This window comes from Vespa crabro, chromosome 5 (assembly GCF_910589235.1).
Source record: "Vespa crabro chromosome 5, iyVesCrab1.2, whole genome shotgun sequence".
NCBI classification, from domain to species: Eukaryota; Metazoa; Arthropoda; class Insecta; order Hymenoptera; family Vespidae; genus Vespa; species Vespa crabro.
In genome coordinates, this window is record NC_060959.1 from 11,078,907 (window position 1) to 11,104,661 (window position 25,755).

Below are 25,755 nucleotides of genomic sequence, written 5' to 3' on the forward strand. Positions count from 1 at the left end.
CTCTCTCTCTCTCTCTCTCTCTCTCTCTCTCCCTCTCTTTCTCTCTCTTTCTCTATCGTTACGGGTAGCTACCCCATTACGTTCATCCTTGTCGCACTCTATACTCTCCTGCTTTTTCTTTTACTTTTCTTCGCTTTTCATCCTTTTCTTCTTTTTCTTCTTCTTCTATTTATTTCCTACCTTTTTCGAGTTTCTCTTCAACTTTCTTACGATCGCGTATCGCGTACTTCGACTAATACCTATTACTTACAAAGAAATGTTTAACATTTTAAGAGAGAGACGGAGAGACAGAGAGACAGAGAGACAGAGAGAAAGAGAGACGATTAATTAATTTGATATATTGAAAAAAGGTTCACTTTCTTTCAAGTCATTTTTTTCCCCTTTTTCCCTTTTTTCTATCACTTTTCATTTCGGTTTCTCTTTCACGTTTCGACTTTCTATCTAATTTTCTCGAAAAAGAAAAAAAGAAGAATAAAAAAAAAAACAGAAAGAATTTAGCTGGAAAGAGCGAGGAATCAATGCAGCGGTGACATTTAATTGATATATCGCGTTAATCACGTAGAATTTGAAATTCACCGAGAGTGGATTTTATATTCCTATAAAAGTGCATTACACTGCAGGCTTGATATACGTCTGCCTACATGAGCAGATATGTATTTGTATATATATATATATATATATACACACACACACATACATATATGTATATATATATATGTATATATTATAGATGTAGTTCTGTGCAAAAGCTCGTGGGACACCTACGAGCGCTTTAAGAGTGGACCACTGGTCTAGGCTGAACATAAAGCGGATATTTCGTTTAATATTTAACACCTTTTATGAAGATCGATGTTGTATTGGTATTGGATATTGAACATCAACGTTGATATCGCTATCGCATAGATAGAAAAAGCGAATATTTGATCGTGATATAAGTACGAGAGGTTTTTCCTGCTAAACTCGTTTGTTCTCTCTCTCTTTCTCCCTCTCTTTTTTATTATTTTTTTTCTCTCTCTTTCCAACCGTTCGGACACATGGAATTTGCAGAATGTAATGCCAATGGATTGTCCACGATTTAAAGAATTTGGATTTCATTCCATGCGAGCTCTGTTAAACGACATGAATATTATATAATGAATGAGAAAATTGCTGCTAATTTTACCGATTATCTATTTTATAGTGAAATATTTCATTAATGTAGCTAAATAAGATATTCGGAGATAAAGAGAAAGAGAGAGAGAGAGAGAGAGAGAGAGAGAGAGAGGGAGAGAGAGAATGGGATAAATGAGAGTATTACTCATCAAAATTTATCTCTGATCTTTTATGTATGTATATATTCGATAGTAAATATTATAGAATAGAAAAAGAATATTACTCATCGATTCATGCACATCAGATAGTAAATATTATAGGATAAAAGAAAAGCATTATTATTCATCTATGTGTATATATCGGATAGTAAATATTATAAAAAATGACTTAAAGTCGTTCAATGTGTAATTACGTCACGATTGATTCCTAGTATTCGTATAAATCAATAAAGCGTATTTCTTTGTAAACAGTATATTGCGTAGTTTGAAGGTCATAATCCAAGTCCGAGATAATAATCAAAGTCAAGTAGAAAGGCGTGTCATTTCGAAGTAGGCACGCGAAAGCGAAGGACGCTTTCTCGAGAGCACGTACATACATAGACCAGCATCAGACGTGAACGATTAATAATATAATAAGTATGTAAAATATTCTTTATCATTTTAATCATTATTATGTAGTATGATATCTTTTTTATCGAATAGCAAGGATCAACTTATAACAGCGATATTATAATATATGTATATATATATATATATATATATTTTTTTTTTTGGTTTTTATTTTTTTGCTCTTTTTTCAAAGAATTGATCAACACGAAGGATCTTACTCGTCATATACGTATAATTAATATATTTTATTAATAACTGATAATTTTTGAAATATTTGTCCGAATCAATTGAACGAATAGATTTTTTTTTTATTGTAACAATAATGAATCGTCAAAATACATCGATCAAGATGTACATGATTTGAGTTGATATATGTACTTCTCTACGTTTAACTTGTAACAACGATCAGCTTGTCAAGGCCAACGTGTAGAGCGGAGGGCAACAATAGGCCAACACCCTCTCAAACGGTTCACCATCCAGAGCACCCACGCAACAAACGCTCGTCGCGTTTCTCCGCGTTGTCCGGCTGGTTGTTCTGCCGCGTATATGAGCGCGATAATCGCGATACAACCGGCGAAACACCGGATGCATAATAGTGACAGGCTCGAGCGTTAGTCGCGGTCGAGCGACTATTATAGGCACACGAGGCGAAGGGTTGGACGATCGATAGGTCGTGACGTGTCCGCAATACCCGACGTATTTTTGTACACACAGAGAGAGAGAGAGAGAGAGAGAGGGAGAGAGGGAGAGAGAGATGACGAAACGATTTGTTTCCAGAAAATCCATAAAATTTTACTTCCTTCCAGCATCACATTAATCTTCAAGATCTTATCTACCGCTTTTCGTTACTCTACTTTGCGATATTAATTTTTTAGACAAAATCGATGACGATTAAATGACATTTAAAATACAAATTCGGAGAGATGATTAAATGCGACGATTAAATCGTTTCGAAATTAGTATGTATTTATGTAATATTATGAACGAAAACATAAATTTAACATTCCTTATCATAATGAGAACTATCGTTTAAACTTGAAATCGAAGTAACGCTTGGCCAACTCGAAAGCAGAAATTCGTTTATGATGTCTGTTCAAAATCGAGCTTCTCAATGCTCCTAAGTTACGTCGAGCAGAAAGATATTAAACCGTCTCTTCTCTTGTTTCTAGGTAGAGATCGTTAAGATACTCGTTTCTTTGTCATCGATCGTAGTTGGTTTAACGTGCTAGTTTCGACAATAGTACGACGTTTGCGTTTCTACCGATGAAACATAGACACGATCTTAGGAGAACGATGCACGAGAATATCTCTTTGGAAATCGAGCCTTCGCGAGATATCCCGGCCGTTCACAAAGCAAATTTTCGTGAGCGAACGATCGAGGAAGCGTGTGGATGCATGTATGTGTGTAACGTAACGTCTCACTGCATTGAATATTTCGCATCTCGTATATTTATACTTAGATATATGTATGTATGAGTCTTTGCATGTGCGGTGGTTCGATATGGTTTTGTACCGAACAAAAGAAATTCCTTATTCCGTGGAAGGAAGAATCCTCTCGGTGAGATACGCTTCTCTACCATCGAGGAATACTGCTATCGCGTCATATTTCCGTACCTTTGAAAATCGCAAGTGAAACACCAACTAGATCTAGAAACGGAGAGATGCTTTCTTCCTCTGTTCGTTCGATGTTCCGTCAAGGGATTAAAATAGAACGTACATAGATATGCATGACTGTGGGAAAATCGTTTACGTCGTTTATACGTTCTATTTATTTATTTGTTATATATTAAAAAAAAAAAAAAAAAATAATATATATATATATATATATACAATTTTGGTCGAAGGGAGAAAAATGTCAAAAATATTATTTTCGAGTAAAATTATTCGAAACAAATGGAATTAGAAAATAGTGGATGAAAGAAGAATTATTAGTAGAAATGCAGGAAAAAATTCTGATAACATCGAACAGACCGTTTCGTTATGTTTGCGAACGTAGAAAAGAACAGGATATGTATATAGTCTATACAAAAGCGAATTATCCTCGTCACCTCTGTGATTCGATAGAAACGGCTGTGGCATGAGGGAGTTGTTCGCTGTCTGTTCATATACATGTGTATCTACACGTGCATACGTGTACATAGTCGTGTACGCTCGACCACCGGAAATAGGATTGTCTTCCATGAGCCTTTATCCGATATCGCGATTCCAACACGATATCCTGAACGAACGAACGAACGAACGGACGGACGGACGGATGGACGAACGGATGGACGGACGGGCGGATGGACGGACGAACGAACAAACGAACGAACGAAGGTACACCGAGTACGAAACAAAGAAGCTCAAGTTTTAATTAAAAACCATTCAATTACGCAACTTCTCCGTTCGTATATTGTTCTCTCATGCTCACTCCATTACGACCGTCTACAGTCTATCCGCAAAATAAACACGATTGTCTCGGTCATTACACGTAGGCGCCAACCATCTTACATGAGCTTATGAAAATGATCTAGAAAAGGAAGATCCTTTGGAAAAGTGTGAAAATGAACAATATTTTCCTCGTCTTATTTGTAAATCCACGTTAATACCGGATAAGGTTTAAATGAAGAAAAAAAGAAAGGGAGTGAGAGTAAGAGTGAAAGTGAGTATGAGAGAGAGAGTGAGACATACTCTATCCGAGCTTGATAAAAATTCTTTGCAAGGGGATTAAGTAGATTTACATATATCATTCGCTTTCAGGCGTTACAATTTGCCACAGCTAAATAAATGGATTCTGGTGCACGTACAGTATCTCCTCTTCTTCCACCGATCTTACTCAAAATGCTGATTAGGCAAATAACAAGAAGAGAAAGGAAGAGAGAGAGAGAGAGAGAAAGAGAAAGATGAAGAAAGTACTAGCAGAGGTAAATCCTCCGAGACCGTACATCCGGCCCATTTCTCATTCGTACTGCATAATTATTTTCACGCGCAGAAGTATTCCATCTTTTCATAGTCGCTTACGTTCGCATTTCGTCTAAACCGTCTTTTCCATTAGTGATTCGTCCGATTCCAACTAATAGAGAGAGAAAGAGAAGAGAAGAGAGAAGAGAGAGAGAGAGAGAGAGAGAGAGAGATAAAAGGAAAGAGTAGGAGGTAGGAAGAGTGGGTGGTAAGGGTCGGGCAAACGTAATTAGTCGACGAGGTTGGACCGAGAAAGCGTGGTTGTAGCTTCGCAGCCCATGAAACTCCATTTTTCCAGCAAAAAGATCAGGGTCGAGGAAAAACCGTTCGCTCGGTTCTTCCTCTCTTTCTCACACACACAAACATATATATATATATATATATATATATATATATATATATATTACACATACGTATATACACATACATATATACCGTTTGGTCCAACATCTTCTTTCCTTTTCTCTCTCTCTCTCTCTTTTCACCCTCTCTTTCCACAGGCAGCAGCCGACTCTCATCGTTTCGCCGAGCTTTCTCTCGCTCGTACCTTCGTTTTCCTCGCCGCGGTGTCGGTATTTATAGCACCGAGAAACCACAGAGCCTCGGGAAAAGCTGCTCAGCAGGGTAGAAACTAGCGGCCGAATCGCCCACGAAACCATCCCCGTTTTCTTCTTCCTACATCGACGACGACGACGACGACGACGACAACAACAACAACAACAACAACAACAACAACAACTACGACAACGACGTCGTCGTCGTCGTCGTCCGAGCGAGTTTCGCTTTTCTCTCACACAGACTCCGCTTCTTGTTTTCTTCTTATACGCATTGCGGAAGGAACGCCAGCGCACATGAAGCCGTTATTTTGAGCTAAAAGCCTTAATCGCCGTTTTTACTCCTTTTCTTTTCGGCGAAGAAAGGAATTACCGGGCAACGGACGTTGCTACGTACCTTCCTACCTACCTACCTACCCACCTATTGCAACTACTGCCTTCGACTTTGTAGCCAGCCGGGAAAGCTCGAGCGAGCTTACGGTTCTTCCGCGGAACGAACCAACTTCTTACTCTCCGTCCTTCTTTTCTTTTTCTCGAGTTACACGTCTGGAGTTGAAGGGCTGCCGCATTACGTCGCCTCTATCTCTCTCTCTCTCTCTCTTCCTCTATTTACAACGGATTTTTCCACGAAGAGACTTCTTAAACGCCATGGAAAACTGACTTTTCAATTTGAAAAATTCTCTCTCTCTCTCTCTCTCTCTCTCTATCTCTGTCTCTCTTGTTTTCTCTTTCCTCCTTTTTATTACACGCCATCGAATGTGAACCATTCATAAGCCATTTACAGATATTATTATTAAGAAATATAGGAAATATCGAAATAACAAATAAATTCCTTTATTTGTCGGCACATTTATTAACTCTTTTTATTTGTTTGGTATGTTTCGTAGATTTTTCGAACGTTATCACCAACGAATACGTTTCATTTAATATCGCGGTTTATGTTTGTGGTAGTTTTCCCCGGTTAACGATCCTCTTTTCGAGAACGACCGCAGACAGAAAGAGAGGTAGAAAGAGAGAGAGAGAGAGAGAGAGAGAGAGAGAGAGAAAGAGAAATAGAGAAATAGAGAGAGGGAGAGGGAGAGAGAGAAAGAGAGAAATTTGAGCAACATCGTTCGCATGTGGATTCACCAGTAGTCGTATGAGAGGGAAAGAGAAGAAAACGACAGATAGACAGAGAGAGAAAGAGAGAGAGAGAGAGAGGGATAGAGAGAGAAAATGAGTCCATCGTCGAGGACACGCGTCGACGCTCGATTTCGACGCTTGTTTTTCCGGTGGCGATAAAATTTCATCCGTAACCCACCCCGACACCACCCCCGACCCATCCTATTCGATAGCTACACGCGGCAATATTCACCGTCCGCAGCCGACTAACCATTTACCCCTCCATTATTTTCACGAACATTCCAACGGTTAATATTGGATTCCTTCCAAGTATTTTCACAATTCAGATGGCATCTTCACCTCCTACCTTCCACTTTTCTCCGTGTCCAATATAAACGGTCTTTTGCATATCTCTAATTGCGCTTTCATTATACGGAAACGGTAGAATGTCTTAATGAATTGGTCCGTTATAAACGCGAAACTGCGTTTCGAGGTGTCGCCTGTGCGATATCGTTGTAGCAAAATGATACGAGAAAATTGAAAACAAGGAAATAGAGAGAGAGAGAGAGAGAGAGAGAGAGATAAGTAAAGAACAGAACGATGGTCTTTCATACAAATTAGTTGTAATATCTAATACAACGATTAATATGTATGAAATTGAATGAAAGGAATTTTCTATATGCGTACGATTAAAACCTTAAGTTTGCGGAAAGGCAAATAAAAGTTTGGACGTTTTTCTTCGTGAATATAGAAAAGTTTCCAAACATTGAGCGTCTAGCCGGTAGGTAGGAGAAAAAGTCAGCGCTTTTATAACGAGTCGAGAGTAACTAAGATTCCAAGACGCGATACTCGTGCATTGTTGCTTTGACATTCACTCGAGCGCAGACACGACTGAACAGGTTCTGAACAGGTCTGAACGTACGTGTACTTATGGTTACATGGGTTCCTTGCGTGTACGTTGTTCAGACGTATTCTCGTTACATATACTTCCACCCTATACATAAGCTTACCGCACATGGCTAGCCAACAGACCCTCGGTTATCGTAGGACCACTCGAGACGGCTGTTAGCATGTTGACTTAAGTACCTACAAGGATTAACAAACCAGCCACTTTTTGTCCAGCGACTGACATTTTTACAGAGACAAGGGACGAATCTTAATTATGACCTTACCTTCTAGTGTCATCACAATCGTTCTTTCCTCTTTCTATTCGTTGATTTTATTCGCTACATGAAAAATAACTTGACGAGTTTGTTTTTCCTCTTAAATAAAGAACGAATTTTTTTATACGGTCGAATAACTTTCACGAGCGAATTTAAAGGATCGAAACTTTTGCGAGGGATGTTTCTTCTTTTTATATATAATGTAACGTATATGATAATAATGGTAAGATGGTCTTATGGGATCATGTATACGTGTAAAACGTCTTTGTTCCCGTCGAATTTCCTGATTCGACGTCCAAAAGTTTCACGCGAGAGAACGGGGTCCTTTACGTTATTCGAGCATAGAAGGTAGAAGTAGATGGGCTGTCAAGTTAGCGATGTTTCCTCTGGGACCCGTCAAACGTACAGAACGATGGCAAACCTGCTTCTCTACGGCCTCGGATGTCTCCGCACTCCCCCGGGGCCAGTGATAAAAAGCAGGACCAGTCAGCATTCGACAATGAAAGAGCCTTTACCTTTCTCGTCTCTTTCGACAAAAGGTTTTCATCGTCGAATGGTTTCGATTTCGACTACTATTACTACTACTACTACTACTCGTAAACTTCTCCTAGATCGTTGGCGATTCGTGAAGTAAAGAAAATGAAAAGCCGAAATTTTCTTCCAAAAAACCATGACAAATATTAACTATTCTCGACATTCAATTTTCTAGATAATAGAAATTTTCATCTGCGTTATACATAATACGTATACATTTTAACGGGAATATAATGTTTCAGTTTGTTTTGAAATCGTTTAATCAAGAAATGGTAGAGCTCTGTCGACGAAAAGCATATCCAATTGTAACCGTGATAAATCCAAACGGTCGACAGCGATACACGTTCGTTCGTTGAGAGAGCAAACACGGCGAACGGTCGGGATGGCATAGATATAAGGAATCCGTGAATGAGAGGGCTTGCTTTCACCCCTTGTACCCTTCCAGATCACGATGAGTAGATGGGATTGGAATTCGGAGATTTTGATAATAGGGGAATAGATGGATAGGAAACTAGGTAAACCGATATCTATTTTGTATGGAATATCTTTGCTGATTGCACATCTGGTAATGAGGGAGAGAGAGAGAGAGAGAGAGAGAGAGAGAGATCAAATTTCGAGGAGGTATTTTGTAATATCAATTTCTCTAATTGATTTATTAAACTGATTTGTTGAATTTTAATTACATCTATATATATATATATAAAAGAAAAGATTAAAGTTAATAAATCTATCGGATAATTCTCGAACGTAAAGTTAGTTCCATTATTTTCTCGTTGATACTTTTTGGAGATTACTAATCAAGAAGACATCACGTTGTCATCGTTTTGTCATACTAGGAAGGTTTCTCGATCTTGGCGTATCTTCGACGAAAGCTCGAGAATGCGACGTCATTCATCGGGATATGAGGGGTGGTTTGAGACGAGAGAGGAAAGAAAGATTTCAGGAGTGTAGGTGGTTGGGTGGGACGTCAAAGCTTCTCCAAAGATTCTTTACGGGATTTTCTCGCGTACGTCGATAAGAATACATTATCGTCGTCACTTGTGGTAAGATCGCGATGTGGTTCTTTTCCTAGTGCAAGAAAATTCTTTTGAGAGAAGGAGGAAAAGAACATCTTGATCGATTGCACCGTTTTATTCCTTCGACGTGGATACTTTATCGCGATAACTCGTTTGCTAATCGCGATTCGATTCTGTCTTGAGAAGAGAGATAAACGGAAGGAGGCATTGAGAATGCACGTTCCTGGCTTCGTAAATTATCGTTGTTCATCCGAGAGAGATAAGGCGAGAGAGGAGAGGAAGAGAGAGAGAGAAAGAGAAAGGAAGAGAATGATGGCTATCGGATTCCGGAATAAATAAAGTAACTTTTCCATTAAAGACCGTTTAATTAAATTTTACCGTGCAAGACCGACGAGCATCGCCGTTAATCGAGACGACGAGAGCAGAACTATAGATACACATAGAGGAAGAGAGAGAGAGAGAGAGAGAGAGAGAGAGAGAGAGAGAGAGAAAAGAGATTGGACTCCAAGCGGAGAGCGCAGAGATAGTTGCCAAGAAGACGTTCCGCTTTCTTACCATTTCCTCCTCAAGGCCCCATTCACTCCTCGTCGTACACGTTTTTCTATACTTGTAAAAGCTAGAATAAAAAGAAAAACGAGAAAGAAAAAAAAAATGAAGCATTTCATCAGAATAATCCTGCAAGTTTTCAGTCCAATTCCTTTTCGAATTTCTTTCTTCTTCCTCGATTCGTGCCGATCTCGAGGTTACGTTTATCGAGTCTGTAATCGTAACGAGAGAAACTCCGCAGCGACCGATTCAATTTTGTTCCTGGCTGAAACCGGCAGCCAGAGGAATCCAAAGGCCCCGCGTTGGGAGTTTATTTGAGAATCTAGTTACCGAGTTTGTTCGTTCGAACGATTAATATTACGAAACTTCTCAATTTGCCGAGCTCTACGGGTGGGGAGTGCTGGCGAAGGTTGTGCCGAGAGTATAACGGCGAGGGGAAGGATCCGGAGGGGAGGGAGAGTGCCGGAAAACAGTGATATCTGAAATCGATAATGGCATGCAGCGTTCGTTGCACTTTCCTAGCGAGCGCACTGGCTAGGTACCTACGCGTACCACGTTACAGCCAGCGATGTACGATCGTGTTCGCTAATTACTAATCGTCCTGATAATCCTTCGATTTATTAGGTCGTCCAAAACTAGCCGAATCTTGTAGCCGAAAAAAATTGCGTTTCATGTTAGCTACTTGTTTGTCAATTTAAAAAAAAAAAAAAAAAAACAAAAAAGAAACAAAAAAAGAAGAAGAAAAAATATCAACCCATTCTCTTTTTTCCAATGCGATTTTTCAACGAGATAATTTTGTTATGATACATTTTACATAACACGTTAAAGCGATCATAACTTACTCGCCTTTTACGACGATCTATTATAAAAACAGTAATTTTAGGCTTGACAATGGATAAACAAACGTTGTGGTAACATAGTTAAGCAGAAACGAGGCCGGATAATGACGGTGTATATCGTTCGTTCTTCCTTTGATGCATCGCTTGCTTTCGTATAACGTTATTATCGGAAAATGGTCGAACGGGTATTAACTCAATTAGAATTTTAACGGGATGCCCTCGAATATGAGCGATTATAAAGTGTCAGGTGTCTTTGTCATTTACTCTGTCCCTTTTCTTTCCGTCTTTTTCGTTATTTTCTTTCTTTCTTTCTTTTTTTTTTTTTTTTCTTTTTTTGTCTTCTTTCTCCTTCTTTCCTTTTTCTTTTCGTACTTCTTTCTTTCTCCCTCTTTCGATCCATTCATTCTTCTTCCTTCGTGACGTAATAAAACGAATACGGACGAAGATCCTAAGTGGCTTTCTTCTTTCATCGTCAGCCAGAAATAACAATGGCACTTCGAATAATGACGGCAGAAACGAATCGTTGCGAAGCGATAGAGTCGAGATTTACGCACGCCTCCATCATTCCGCTCAATGACGCGTCAAACGCAATCAGAGTAGAGATTATCTCAAACGAGGTCCGGAGCTTTCGTACTTCCCATAACTATATCCTATCGATAATCCGACCAATTATTATAGTTCGCAACGACAACACGATCGAAAGGTCTACCGTTAGACGAAATGTCTCTGAGACATTATTTCCGGCTCGTCTATTACGCCCACGTACTTTCTTCGCTGCCTACTTAACTTTGAATTACGCGGAACATTGACTACGTGACTCTTTGCTGGAGGCAATTTCCATACCAACAGGATGACGACAAGCTGGTTACGTTTTGTGGAAGGAAAATTGATGAGGGGAATTAAAATGAGATTCTCTGCGAAATCACGCGATTGATTCTTCGTTGAATCGATATCTGATGGAATAACTGTTCTTTTGTTCGTCTGCCATTTATTAGCTTTAACTTTGTTTTTTTCCTTTTTCGATTAAATCTATACATCTATGTTTTTTGATAAAAAAAAAAAAAAAAAAAAAAAAAAAAAAAAAAAAAAAAAAAAGAAAAAAAGAAAAACTGCGTGAATGATTTCAACATGTGGTTTATAACCTAATCATTGAGAGTACGCCACTAATTGTAAGTAGTAAAAAACAAAAAGAAAAAGATAAGAAAACAAAAATAAAGCCTGGCACATTGCAAATTTGTTGAAACAAGGTAATGACCATTTATTATATCGGGCTGCAACAAGATTATCACGTCTAAGTTCAATATATCAAGCCTTACGTGGCCAAATCTAGGGCAAGCGATAAAGTGTATAATTCGTCACGAAACTACTCGTAATCTTGTTAATAGAAAGATTTGTTGTTAGGTATTGCTACACGCTAAAGCGCCATGATTTGTCAGTATCTCGCGTGTGTATATTTTAAAGGGATCTATTATGTGATCTACGTCGAATAATGATAACTATATTTTAGGTGTATCAAAATATTATATGAAAGGACTCGTATCGTATGTAATATGATTTTAATGTCAATGATCGATAAGAAACAATTCTTCATCCCTTTTTTATCTAGTATTGTATTTGCTCGGGATTACATTTTACAAGATGTATTTGTCGTCAATTCGACTGACCGTTTTGTCGAAACGTTTTCAATCTCGTAAAAGCTGAGTAACCGAGTGAACTAAACTGATTCCTCGTACTCCGGCCTAATTGGCCAAGCCCCCGCTTGATTATCTACTTCCCTCTCTCGTATACGAGAAACAGCCTGGGCTGTCCTGTTAGTTTCCAAATCACTCGACGAATCCACCTCTAATTAAATCTTCCTTCAAAATGTCGTCTCTCTGTCTCTTTGCCACTTGATAAAGGAAAAATTTTTCGCTGGTATAATTGAAGGGAATATCAATTTGTAAAATGATAGTTAAAATTAAACATTTTATAAATGAATGTATAAAATGTAACATTTATAATCCGACAGAATGAAATATTAAAATATAAATATTTTCGTTTTATTGAAATATTTCAATACTATGAATTGTTTTCCCGTGCCCGTCACTCCCCACCCCTCCTCTCTCACAATCTCTCTCTCTCTCTCTCTCTCTCTCTCTCTCTCTCTCTCTCACTCTCTTTCCCATCCCTCGAAAAAGAGAAGAAACGAAGGAAAGAAACAAAAAGTAAATATCTAGAGGATTTTTATTCTCTTTCGTATTAGGTACGAAAAGCGTATGGTACGAAAAGTCAGGTATATCCATTCTCATTAACTGTATCGTTACTCTTTGGCAATTAGCCGTTGTTAGGAAAATTGGGCCAACACTGTGAGAATAATGAAACGGTTGGTTGATATTCAAAGGTTCGTTACGAAAACTAGAGCGCTCGAGCGTTTCGTGTCGATGACACTTGAAAAGGAGGAGGAGGAGGAGGAAACAAGAAGACGTGGTCGAGTTAATATAACGACAACGATGAAACGCATTAGGCCACATAAATTTTCATTAAGAGAAGTGAAAAGATCGGACGAATTTTTTCGAAAGATATTATAAAAATTAATTGATGGAAATGCGTTATGTAAAAGATAGATCGAACGTGAAGAACGAATGCAAGAGAATCGATTACGAGGAAAAGGAAAGTAGGCAGAATCTAAATTCGATTGAATCGCGTCGGCCTCGAGCAAGTAACGACGTTAGAGAGTTGGAATCGCGTTAACTATCGAGGCTCGTTGTCCTTGTTGCCTGTAACGACCAGCTTGGTAGACTCGATCGGATCGATCGACAGAATCCTCTAATTAAATTGCTGACCCTCTTCCTTTCCTTTCTCGTCATTTTCCTTCCCTCTTTGTCTTTCTGTTTGCCCCCCCCCCCCTCTCTCTCTCTCTCGCCTTCTCTATCTCTATCTCTCTCTTCTTATTCTCTCTCCTTCTTCACCCCTATTTTCGTAATTAAAAGGAACTTCATATAATTTCAACCATTGTTATTTCCCCTTTCCATCGTCATTTCGCAGTTTCCTGATAGTTTGCCTTCGTCGGCGTTTGTTCGACAACATTCCGAATAGATAAAGGTATTCGATGAATTCAATGTAGTCCTTCGTGAATCGTGATAAAGTACTAAACATGAAACTTCCACGAGTTACGTTTTAGTTTGATGAAAGTCTACCAGAATGTATTACATACCTACAATTACGAAATTAATACATTGATATATTTTAAATATTTCGATTTTCATTGTTTGTTTTATTTCATTGTATGGAGGAAGTTTTTTTTGTTTTTTGTTTTTTCTTCTATCTTTTTTCTTTTTTTTTTTTTATGAAATCCATCCTTACTCGAGGAACGAATCTCAGGGACGGAATAAACGACGGATCATAATATTTCTGCGTCCCAATGGCGAAGGCCGACGCTTGCCAAGCAGATTTTCTTGTCTCGGAGCCAACACTGTTGCGTTATACAGACTCCTATCGTCTTTCCCTGCCTCCCAATGTATTCCTGGATATATCCTGTCGATTTTACTGATAGGTATGTAGGTATGATGCTTGAATACTCGTCCACCCTATCGGATACCTACTCGGACTCGTCTATTTATCGACTGTTCTCAAAGTGACTATCTCTGTCTCCGTCTCACTCACTCATTCTATCTTCCCTTACGTCGAGAAACACACAGACGTTGTATTCCCCTTCATTCCTACCACCTTGCCCTTTCACCGTCTCTATTCCCTCAGTCAATGCGAACACAATTGTGTGCCCGTAATTATGCACGATCGTTCAACTGTAAATTCCGCTATTCGCCACCCTTGGATGCGTGCAAATACATCGATGTTCACCACATGGAAATCTCGATAGGTACGGACCGATAGTCCAAACGTTTGACGGAGAAGGAAAATCGACGAAATTAATTGCAAATAATATGTATCTACTCTCTATCTGGCTCTCTCTCTCTCTCTCTCTCTCTCTCTCTTTCTTTTTCTCTCTCTTTATCTTTCTTTCTCTCTTTGCAAAATATATTCTATTAAGAAAGAGAACTATTTGTTCTGTTTCTATTTCCAGTCAGTGAACGTTGATTGAAATCATAAATTGTTGTTAGACTAAACGACGATGCACAAATTTGATGTATTACACTTTCTCTCTCTCTCTCTCTTAGCATGTCAAGATCTGCTAACCCTTCAGCACGTTCAACTTGATTACACCAGAACCAGTTGAACTTGATTAAATCCCTGTAAGTAATATATTCGCTACCTCCGTCGTATGTATCCATAGAGAGGGAGAGAGAAAGGAAAAGATAGAGAGAGAGAGAGAGAGAGAGAGAGAGAGAGAGGGAGAGGAGAGAGAGAGAATGAGAAAGTGAAGAGGTCGGGTACAAGAAATTGGCTTCAACCGATTTCGAGTGTAATTAGCGTGAAGATACGACTATAGTCAAGATAACAATACTCGAGATTCTACAACTGTTAAATGCATTGCCAACGATAATGACGTTCACGATGAAAACGACGATTGAATATTTATTCGTATACATTACATATTCCTATTCGTTAATATTACTATTAATTAACGACCGTGATATTTTCTCGTAACATTTCCATAAATGACAGGACTCAATTAGTTTCACGTTTCTGATGAAAGTCCCGCCAGAGGCAATTTATTTTCTTCCTTTGTTTCAATAAATATCAACTTGATTACAAATTAATTGTAAATGATTTTTTCATCATTACAAATGTATTGGATGGATCCAATGGATTCATTTAATTAAAATCATGAAAATTAGCGATAATTTGGTCTTCTCGAAAATCGATAGTAATTGTTTGATTATATTGGAAATAACGTTGAAAATGTCTAGGTAGTTAATATTTACAAATTCGAGGAAGAACCTTCTCGTAGCGTGGCACGTCAAGGAAGAAACTAATCTAGTAGATACGGGTGGAAAATGTGGACCACTTAGGAGGTTGGCTTGGTGCCAACTTCAATCCCTGCACGAGCATGCCAAGCTGCCTGCATTCTAAGCGCACCTGGACGACTTCCGTCATTAATAGATTACACGTTGCGCGTTCATCTTAAGCTTTGCTATCAAGTTATAATGCTTAAAGGACGATTTTAAGAGCTTTAAAGTTTTTCTATAGGACGATCGAGATATTTTCGTACGTTAATAATGATTCATTTATTAATACGCATTTAATGAAATTATTTATTAATTAATGATTCTCGTATATCCAGTGATGAGAATCGGACAATCGATATTACTTTTAACATCGTGTTTATAAAATATTATCGGTTTGAAAATAGAGTCGAGCTAATGGCCGTGCATTTGCGTTTCCTTTTTATTTGTAATCTTTTTCTTTTTCTTTTTTTTTTTTTTTTTTCTTTTTAGTTTAATCGTTTCGGAAAGTTAATATTTGTATAACAATGCATACACAATGGATTAATAAATCAACTTCGCAATAGTTTCCAGGTTTCTCTTTTTTTTTTTTCCGGCTCATGAAATATTATATTCAATTGTATTTTCATCGATTAGTTTATGCTATGTTATATTTGATCTATCCTTCAATTTGCATTGTAATTAACTTCTTCGTTGACTTACTTTGATATTTATCAGAGATATATACGTCGGTCTTGTATCCTGTCTGTGAGGCTTAATAATGATGCTTAAAAAATTACAGAGCGAGTCACCTGTTGCATGTAGAATCGTCCAGTATTTTACTTAATCCTCCAGCTAAAGAAAAGCCCGTGGAAGGCACCCATGATTCCAAGCTTTCCCCGGGATGTTTAATATCACGTTTAAATATGACTTCTTCTCGCGAGTTTATAGATCTGAAAATCTCGTCTTCTTCCAATTTACTTTTGCATATACGTATATACTTAGTTACACAAATATATACTCGTAAGAGTAATAAGTAATTCTTAAGATTAAACGAATTCGTAAGATCAATACCAGAGACATATCATTCTCTGTACTTCTGTAGGTTAATTAATAGAAGATTCTACGAAATGGAGCTGTCGCTGGTGTTGCGAAAGTGCACGATAATCCTTAAGAAGGGAAGCCTGCTAGGTATCGGTTATCGATCGGAAAACTAGTGTAGTCCATCATCGAAGTAAAAGAAGATACGAAAAAGAAAGAGAAAGAAAAAGTGAGAGCGAGAGAGATAGAGGAAGAGAGCTGTGTTCCAATTCAGTCACACCTGCTTCCAGTCGTTTCCTTTCCAAAGCTCTTCTTTCCCTTTTCCAAGCTTTCCCTTCTCCTCCGGATCCCCCGTCGAAGAAAAGCTGCCTGGGAGATTTTCTTTCCTACCTTTGCAGCTTTTTTCTCTTTCTCTCTTTTTCTTTCGTCATCTGTCATTTTTCGCGTTTTCTTTCTCCTTCGAATACGACTATCACCTCTAAGGCCTCTTCTCTCTCTCTCTCTCTCTCTCTCTCTCTCTCTCTCTCTCTCTCTCTCTCTTTGTCTCTCTTCCTATCTTTCTCTCCTCCTCAGAGTTTGTGCTGCAAAATCCGCTTCTTCGCCTCCCTTCAATCAGTCTCTTCCATATTTATGCGGTGGCAGGCACCAACCACCAAGGTAAAATTTTCCGCGGAGTTCAAAGCGGACTACATTATGTTAATCTGAGGGAAGGGTGCGACACTGGGCTCGAGGACTGCACGACTTTAACGTAATTATTAATCACAATCCACGATGATGGCGACGGGGAAAAGGATTGTACGCCTTTCTTTCTCTCTCTCTCTCTCTCTCTCTCTTTTTCCCATCTCAGCTGGCTACACTCGGTTATATCATCCAAAAGAATTTTCTACTCTCGGCTTTCACGCGTTGAGGATTAAGAATATTACGTTTTCAAGTCTCCCTCGAACTCTCTTTCTCTTCCTTTTTCTCTCTAACTCTCTCCCCCTCTCTCTCTCTCTCTCTCTCTCTCACTTTTTCTTTCTTTCCTTTTTGTTAGCTCGAAAACGTGAGCGGATTTCATCACGTAGAAATCACGATAAAGGTATCACGTATAACCACGTAGGCAAGCTTTATAATAAAGTCATCTCTCGAATCATACTTCGTAAATATCATCGTAGGTATGTACGTAGCAACAACGTGATCGTTTAGTTTGATATTTCTCTCGGAAATACAAGGGCTTCTTTGAATTTTGAATTGCGTTAGAACGAACCAATTGTATGACCGATCGAATTTTATCGATGAAATTGTTGCCAAGCAGCACGAAGCTCTCGAAGGTAGATGAAAATATTTGTAGAACGAAATATTTAATGTATCGCTTTCGCCATTTTCGTAGCCAAGCCGGCCGTTTTAAACGAGAACTGATATTTTAAATCGTGCTTCTGCATTCAATATATTTTATGCAGTTTTACGAATGAATTGCGAAATCGTACTTCACTTTTCTCTGTTTTTTACGTTTTCATTTTCAACGAGTACACCAACGACAAAGCACCAACAAACATACACATGTCGTGCTCAAAAATAACTTTTTTTTACTTTTTGAGATTGCCGATAAATAAAATTTTCATTATGAAGGACAGATTTCAAATTAATAACCTTTAACGCTATATCATATAAGTGGAAATATATATATATATATATATATATATATATATATATATATATGTATATGTATCATGAAGCGATATCCGATATAATTTCTTAAACACTCGAGTGTATTTATATATGACAAACTTCCCAGGTTGAATATCACATTTATCTTCTATGCAAATTGTTCTGGAAACAGTCGTATTCCTCGTAGAACTTGGGAAAGATCTCTCAACTTGATTATCTTAAATGTAATTACCTACGTGTAATTGAAGCCTCGAGTTTTTACGTTCTCTCATTCCTTACACGTAGATAGGGGTATATCACGGAGTGTAACGATCCTATGTAATTTTTATTTAAAAGGAAAAAAGAAAGGAATTACTTTTCATAGAATGATGACAATGAATGAAATTCAAACGTATTGAATCGTATATTGATAGATTTGATAAATCGAAGAATTCAAAGTACATTTAAAATTTGGCGAAAGGAATATTCGTATATGTATCTGATAAATGCTGAGAAGATTAGTCTGGTACGTCGACGTTGAGCTAATAATGCAACGAAGGTTGATGCTTCGTCGAGCCCAACCCTTTCATTGTTATTATCTTAATACGATGGTGTAAGGTCTAGTACCGTCTGACCCGCTCTCGGTTTAACGAGATTAGCATAATACCGCGAAGCCCTTCTCAGAAGTCTGTTCTCTTCTCTCCTATCCTCTCTCTCTCTTTCTTTCTCCCTCTTTCCCTTTACCCTTCGTGCCCTTCAACTATCCTCGTGCACCGCGTAAGCTCGTGTCAGACAGGAACTCGTTGTGCGAGTTCTTACTACTAGCTAGTCTCACCTGCAAAATCACGTAACTTCATACGTATGTATGCATATGTTGAGGGATAGTTTAATTCTTCAGTCAAGAAAGGTCAAGTTTAGAATCGACTTCGCGATATTTTCAATATTTCCTTGAGTTATTTTTCATTTAACGGAATTACGTACGAACGATTGTAATTTAAGATATATTTATTTTGACATATTTATTTGTATGAGGATGAGAAAGATGAGAGTGGAAGTGGAATTGTAAGAAAAATATTTCGAGAAAGTAGGACGATCAACGTCGAGAAGCCTTTTGCATAATTAACGGCGCAGTCGACGCAAGCATGGTCCCCGTAGAACACGGTCCATTTATTCTTTGACCGTTATTTAAAAGTGGCTTCTTGGCAAATTAATTTACTAAATCCATCTCATCTCGGAGCTTGGATAATAAGAGCGTAAGCCGGGCCGAATGTATTTCATTGGTAGTAGTACCGCCATTGGTGGTAGTAGTGATTGTATTAGAAGTAGTAGCAGCAGCAACAGCAACAGCAGCAGCAGCAGCAGTAGTAGTAGTAGTAGTAGTAGTAGTCCATTCCATTGCTTAAATTATTCATGGCTTGCGGGACACTTTGCTAAAATTAGCGTGCCGGCCATAATGTTAATGAATTTTTCAGATGCAGGGAAACCGGTACTCTTGAAAGTGCGTACCCGCGCGAAGCGTGCCCATTGCGCACGTGTAATTACATCCCCATGGTATTTTCAAATGCAAGAACACGTACGTACGTACATGCGCGCATGCGTATTGAAATTTTAGGTTTAATCGTTCTTTTGTTTTCTTCCTTTTTCCCTTCTATATTCTTTCGTATTTGTTCCATTTTCGTTAATAACCAAAACGTTGCATTGCATCGTATTAAATCATCGTTAAAAGCATCAATCGATTCTCTTCATATCGGTACTTAATGTTTCTGGTTAATATACACCAACACAAATAACTTGTTCGATCGAGATCGTATCAATCTTTGTTCTCTCTCGTTAAGTATCAACCGAATACGAATAATGCGCTTTATCCACTCGATGGTTTATTATAAGCAGGATAGAGATTTGATTCGAAGCGTGACTAGCTTAAAAGCATCGAGTTTGTATTTAAACAAGGGACGAATAAATTCTATTATCGATTTCGTTCTCCTTATCTGTCTTTTTCTTTTTTTTTTTTTTCTTTTTTCTTTTTTTTTATCTTTTATCTATTTTAAAAATGCAAGTGGCGCATCATCGAATAAATGAGATTTCGATTGACGTCAATGTGAATAAATTACTCTCAAGACATTTAGCAAACGTGCGAATTAAAAAGATGATGATCCTGTTAATATCATGTTGCATGATATTTCTTTCTGTCCGATTTAGTAGCAAGCAGCGACGGCTTACATTTAATCTTTGCATACTAGAGGAAAGGGTACGGAAGGTACGTGGCTTGCGCAAAGAATATCATATACTAAATGGTACGGGTTATTTGCTTTTCCTTCCGCATGCGTTCGCGTATATCGCGAGATTATGAATAAAGTACGTATATAGGGATAACGAATAACATAGTACCTAAGGATAATGATCTACGGGATACGTTGAATATCTCCGAGTTCGTGCCACCTTAGTATATATTATTTCTTCATTATCTTGGCCCTTGAAATATCAAAATTTGTCCTTTTAATGATATCCTTCTATCTCTTAACAGAAATAAGATGCATTTCTGTTTACCAAGTATCTAACAAGCTATATATCTTTCACTTTCCATCTCTGTTTCATCCACTTTTTCTTCTTCTTCTTCTTTTTCTTTCACTTTTGCACGCCGGTACCATTAAGGTCGTAGCAACGAAAATCGTCCCTCGTTTTCAGTGAGATTAAATTTCCGGAGTTAATCCGACCCGACGGACTCTTAATTCGATGCCTTGATTCGTCGTCTCTCGTCGAGAAGCCGTCTCCACGTAAAGTGTCTCTTAATTCTAATCACTGGAATACCGGTGATAAGTAAATCTTGAAAATTAATGGAGTCATTGTTTATCGAGTATTCGTTTTGAAAAAGAAGAAAGAAAAAAGAGAGAGAGAGAGAGAGAGAGAGAGAGAGAGAGAAAATAGAAAGAAAATAAAAAAGAAAGAAAGAAAGAGAGGAAGAAAGAAATAAGAAAAAAGAGACTGGAGAAGTATCGACGATACTTCGAGCCCTAATCGCAAGGATCATATTTTATTCGTGCCTCGCGAAAGACTCGAAACACTCGACGGCGCGTTAGAGCATCGTTTTCGAGGGTGACGCTCGACTTAGACGATAGCGGGAGATAAAAAAGTTACAGAAGGAGAAACAGATACTTTCGAGGATGAGGAAAGAAAGCGAGAAGGTGAAGTATCCCCTCTCCACAACCGTCGAGAAAGAACCGGCAAGAAGATATACTCGAGTTGGAGTACCTTTTCGCGCCTAACAAAGGTCGCTTCGCATCGGGTTTCCTTAATCGCGAAAAGCGTTTAAAGATACTTCGGTTGAATTTCTTCCTTAAACTCTTTCCGAATTCCTAAACAATTTGGAAGATAAAAAGGAGAAAAGGAAAAAAGATTTATTAAAAGTAATTACCTGTTTTTTTTTTTCTTCTTTTTTTTCCTTTTTTTTTTCTTTTTTTTTTTTTTTTTGCATTTGAAATATAATGATATTATTTATCGTAAATCGATGGTATGGTTTATTATTATTCGATTCATCGTCGTAAAGACAACGTGCTCATTTTCTTCTGGACGATCAATCGTCTATTTCCACTGTAGACGTCTAACAATAAGCGAATGCTTGGTCACACACAAGGCGCAGACATCGACGATATCTCCCCGAGCATCGGATTCTCCGTCGAGTATTACTTGTACGAAGAAACGGCCAATTCACAGGGGTATACGTTGGCTAGCGACATCAACTTCCACTTCCATTCATCAATTATTTACCCTCCTGGAGCGACTGTCACGAAGGAGTCCGTGAATGCCACGCAGCTATCGCTCGACCATACAATTGTATGGGCTCGAATATTCGATCGAAAGAAAGAAACATCCATTTAAACCTTCTATTATTTTTTTAAATACATAACAATTAGGAAGGTACGTCGAATTCGTAAAAATTTCTCTTCAACTAGAAAATAAAATCAAAGCTTTTGAAGGAAGATGGTAAAAGAAGAAACAAAGTTGGGATTTAACGATAAGCCACTCAACTCTCTTCTTTCCTCAGGTTCTTTTTACCAAAGTGTTTTTTTTAGAGTCTGAAAGAAGAAGAAGAAAAAGAAGAAGACGAAGAAAAAGAAGAAGAAGAAGGAAACGAAGTGGTTGACATATTGCGAGCCCAGAATGATCGACAAGGTGGCACTCGAAGTGAGAGACCCGAGAGACACTCCAACTTCGTTCCGAGAGTCCTAAACGGTGGATCACGATAGTGGAACGGGCTATATAACTGATGTGCGCGTGTATTAGAGAGAAAAAGAGAGAGAGAGAGAGAGAGAGAGAGAGAGAGAGATGAAAGAGGATAGTGAAACATGGGTGGACTGATTTTCGTTGATCTCGAGAAGGACAGCCGCGAGCGGGAAATAGGCAAACGAGATTTAACCCCAGGGTGGTTCTCTTTTATAATGAAGACCGATGACAGTCGGCGCTCGAGCCATGGTCGGTGCCTCTCAAATGGAAGGGGTGTCGACTCACCCCAGTAAGTTGTTGGTTAGGATACGCCAAGGCTACTAGCCGAGGCCATTCATCCTGATTAGATGCGGTCTCCCACGGGAACGAGTCGGGAATCTGTTGGTTGACGTGCCGGAGTTATTCGCCAGCCACTGGAAAAAGGGTACATCAGGAAGCTCTCCATCGTGCTAACTCGCACAGGAAAAAGAAGATGGACGAGCGAATAAACGAGTAAATTGTTCTTCTTTTATTTGTCAGATGGTTTTAACGATTTATCGGATCCTCATTTAATTTCTTTACATTATCTCCCTATTGGAATTGGTATTATTTAATGTTGAAAATTATACATTATTTTCCCACAAATGTGATATATTTTAATAAAAATATAATTTCATATAAAATTTCACGTTCCATTAGACGGCCTTTGTCTTAAATTATTCCAACGTCCTTTTAACCACGTTAGAGAGCTGTCACATTCTGGGAATTTCATGGCCCACACCCATTCCCGATGGCGGAAACTCACGAGAAACAATAACGTCCCGTTGACTTTGAATTTTCCGCGGTAGCGAGTCAGCGTTATTTCGTTCCCGCGAGTCTACCGAAGTGGGAAAGAGTGAGGAGAGAGAAAGGGAGGGAGAGAGAAGAAGTCAACGAAAGAGAGGAGAGGGAGTGAGTTTTCCAACCGTATTATTTCCCCTGCGGCACTTTCCAACCCTCTGTCTCTCTCGTATGTCGTATCACGAGAAAAAGAAAAAGAAAAGAGGTAGAGGAGGAGGGAAACAGAGGAAGAAACAGAAAAAGAAAAGAGAGTCTCTGGGCCGGCACGAGAGTTACGTTCACGACTTTTCCCGACTTGTTTCTCGCTTCGTCCGAGAAACAAGGAGGCAACGAAGGGAGAAAAAGTGGGAACCGAGAGGAAAGTAATAGGCGGTTGGAGGATGTTGAAAGAAGAGAGAAAGAAAAGAAAAAATGAGAACCAAGGCGAGGTCGACGCGTTAACTTTCGGCACTTTCAAGTTTGATGGGATTCTCCTTTTCATTCTTCTTCTTCTTCTCTCTCTCTCTCTCTCTCTCTCTCTCTCTCTCTCTCTCTCTCTCTCCTGTGAAAAGTCACCAGTGAGGAAAATGGAGGTTTTCTCTGCGTCGCGATATTACATGGGTAGAATGAGAGAGAAAGAGAGAGAAAGAAAGTAGGATCCCCTTACATATCAACATAGTCCTGCAATTTTATCGTCTTGGCTATTCTCGCACTTCTTTCTGGACTGATACCAACGAAAGCATCTTTCGTATACATTTGGAAAGATCTCTTTTTTCTTTTTCTTCTTTTTTTTTCTTTTTTTTTTTTTTTTTGTTTTTTGTTCTTGATACCAACCAAAAACCTCTGAAACACATTCTACAAATTTATTCACCATTTTTGTATAACAATTCCCTATTCTTTGGATATATTTGGATTATTCATGCGTAGGAAAAACTATAGCCACGTTTTTCTCATTATTGCGATCAGACGATGATTAAAGCTGACTTGAATTTAACAATACGTCGCGTCGTATCGATCGATACGATGTGGTAAACTCGGGTAAAAAAAAATAATCGGGGTTTCTCTTGGCAAACGCGATTTTAATGGAACCACTTACGAACGAGTCGTAATAACGATCGAATCGATACGATTCTAATTTACATAGACTGATACGACGACACTGATTACCCTCGTAGTGTTATTTCTGAATCATAATACGAGAGGGTCGCTTAGTGAAACGCGTGTGTCCCTAACGAACGTAGAACAAGCAAGCTATCTAGAATATTACGTTACCAATTATTGAACTAATTTAATTCGATCTAATTAATATCAAATTGAATTCATTAAGGATTTGTAGAATCAAATTGGACGATTTTCTATATTCATATCATTTTTATATGTTGATATGATATTTTCTTTTTGATATTATAGAAAAGTAAAAAGGGAAAAGAAATGAGCAATGTTGTTTGATGAAAGAATTTCATCCCTTAATAGGATATACGCTGAAGAACGAGCAACGAAACGAAGCTGGGAAAATCGGGAAAAGTCGCGCGTACATTTAACGATATATACGATGGCACGTCGTCGTTGTCGTTGTCGTCGTAGTTGTTTTAGTCGGTGATAACGGCACAAATCCCTCGCGGTTTTATGTTTTATTTGTTGTATCTCGTCGGCAGATTTAATATCACGAGTGATGCTACGAACGACGTAGCAACAGCTGATATTCCCGTAAAATCGGCGTTCGTTTCCTGTGCCCGAGCCGTGTTCGAAATAGCGTAGAAATAAAATTGGACCTGTGGTGTTTCTTGGTGCGGTCAGGTCGTATCGAAAAATCTCTCAAAATTTGACAATCCTCTACTTCGAATATGCTACAGGACGTGTCAATGAATATATATTACGAATAAAATTGTATCGCATTAAAGCAGTATGATTTTTATATTTCAATTTTCTCTTTCATTTTATATCGATTTATTCGACGACAGAGACCATCGTTCTCCTTTGCGTAAATTAAAATTATTAAATGTTCTTTCTCTCCTTTCATTCTCTTTTTTCTTTTTCTATTTCTTTTCTTTTTTCAACTTAACTTAATTTACTTGGAGGGTCGAAAATAAATTTTTCTTTTTCTTTCTTTTTTTTTTTTCTTTTTTTTTTCTTTTCCATACGATCCAGATATTTTCGATAGATCAAAGTGTGTCGATCGTTTTTGTACGATAGGTAAAGTCTCGACATAGTAGGAACTCGTTCTTGCGAACTTCTCGTCTACCTTAAATCCGGTTTAGGAACCTACGGAGGATAGAAGCTCGTCCGTCGAGGTGGAAACTTTCGTCGTTAAGTAAAAGCTCGTAGGAAGGGTGCTCTTCTCATTCCCTCTCTTCTGTCTCTTTCGTTACCCTTACCTCTTTCTCTCGCTACTGTCTATCTTGCAGTCTTGTCTCTATCTCTCAGGAAGACTCTCACGAACGGACAAATCGTCCTAGCCTTGGCAGACTTCCTCCTACCGTTTACCACAGAATTGTTCGTGAAACATTGCCGTCTACGACAAATGTTAGCGAGTTGCACGTAACTTTACGCGAGTTAGAGAGTTTAAAGATAAAAACATTTCTTCAAAATATTACCTTCCCCTTCGCATTTTATTTCTAAATTTAATATCGTTCATATTTTTATACATGCAGAAACGGATAATATTTTTTAAAAAATAATAATCGATAGATTATAAAATCTTCGCAGTAAGCATTTTTTCCCTTTATTCTTTTTTTCATAAAATTTTAAAACGGAAGTAATCAGAAAACGAAACAGCGTATGCCATTATGATCGTAATTACCCCCTTCTCGATTA

General features: G+C 38.3%; 1 protein-coding gene across 1 annotated transcript in view; it reads right to left on the reverse strand.

The window, feature by feature from the left end:
* Window positions 1-25,755, reverse strand: part of LOC124424119 (semaphorin-2A) — a 367,461-nt gene that overhangs the window by 303,309 nt on the left and 38,397 nt on the right. The gene's annotated exons all lie outside the window — the stretch shown is intronic.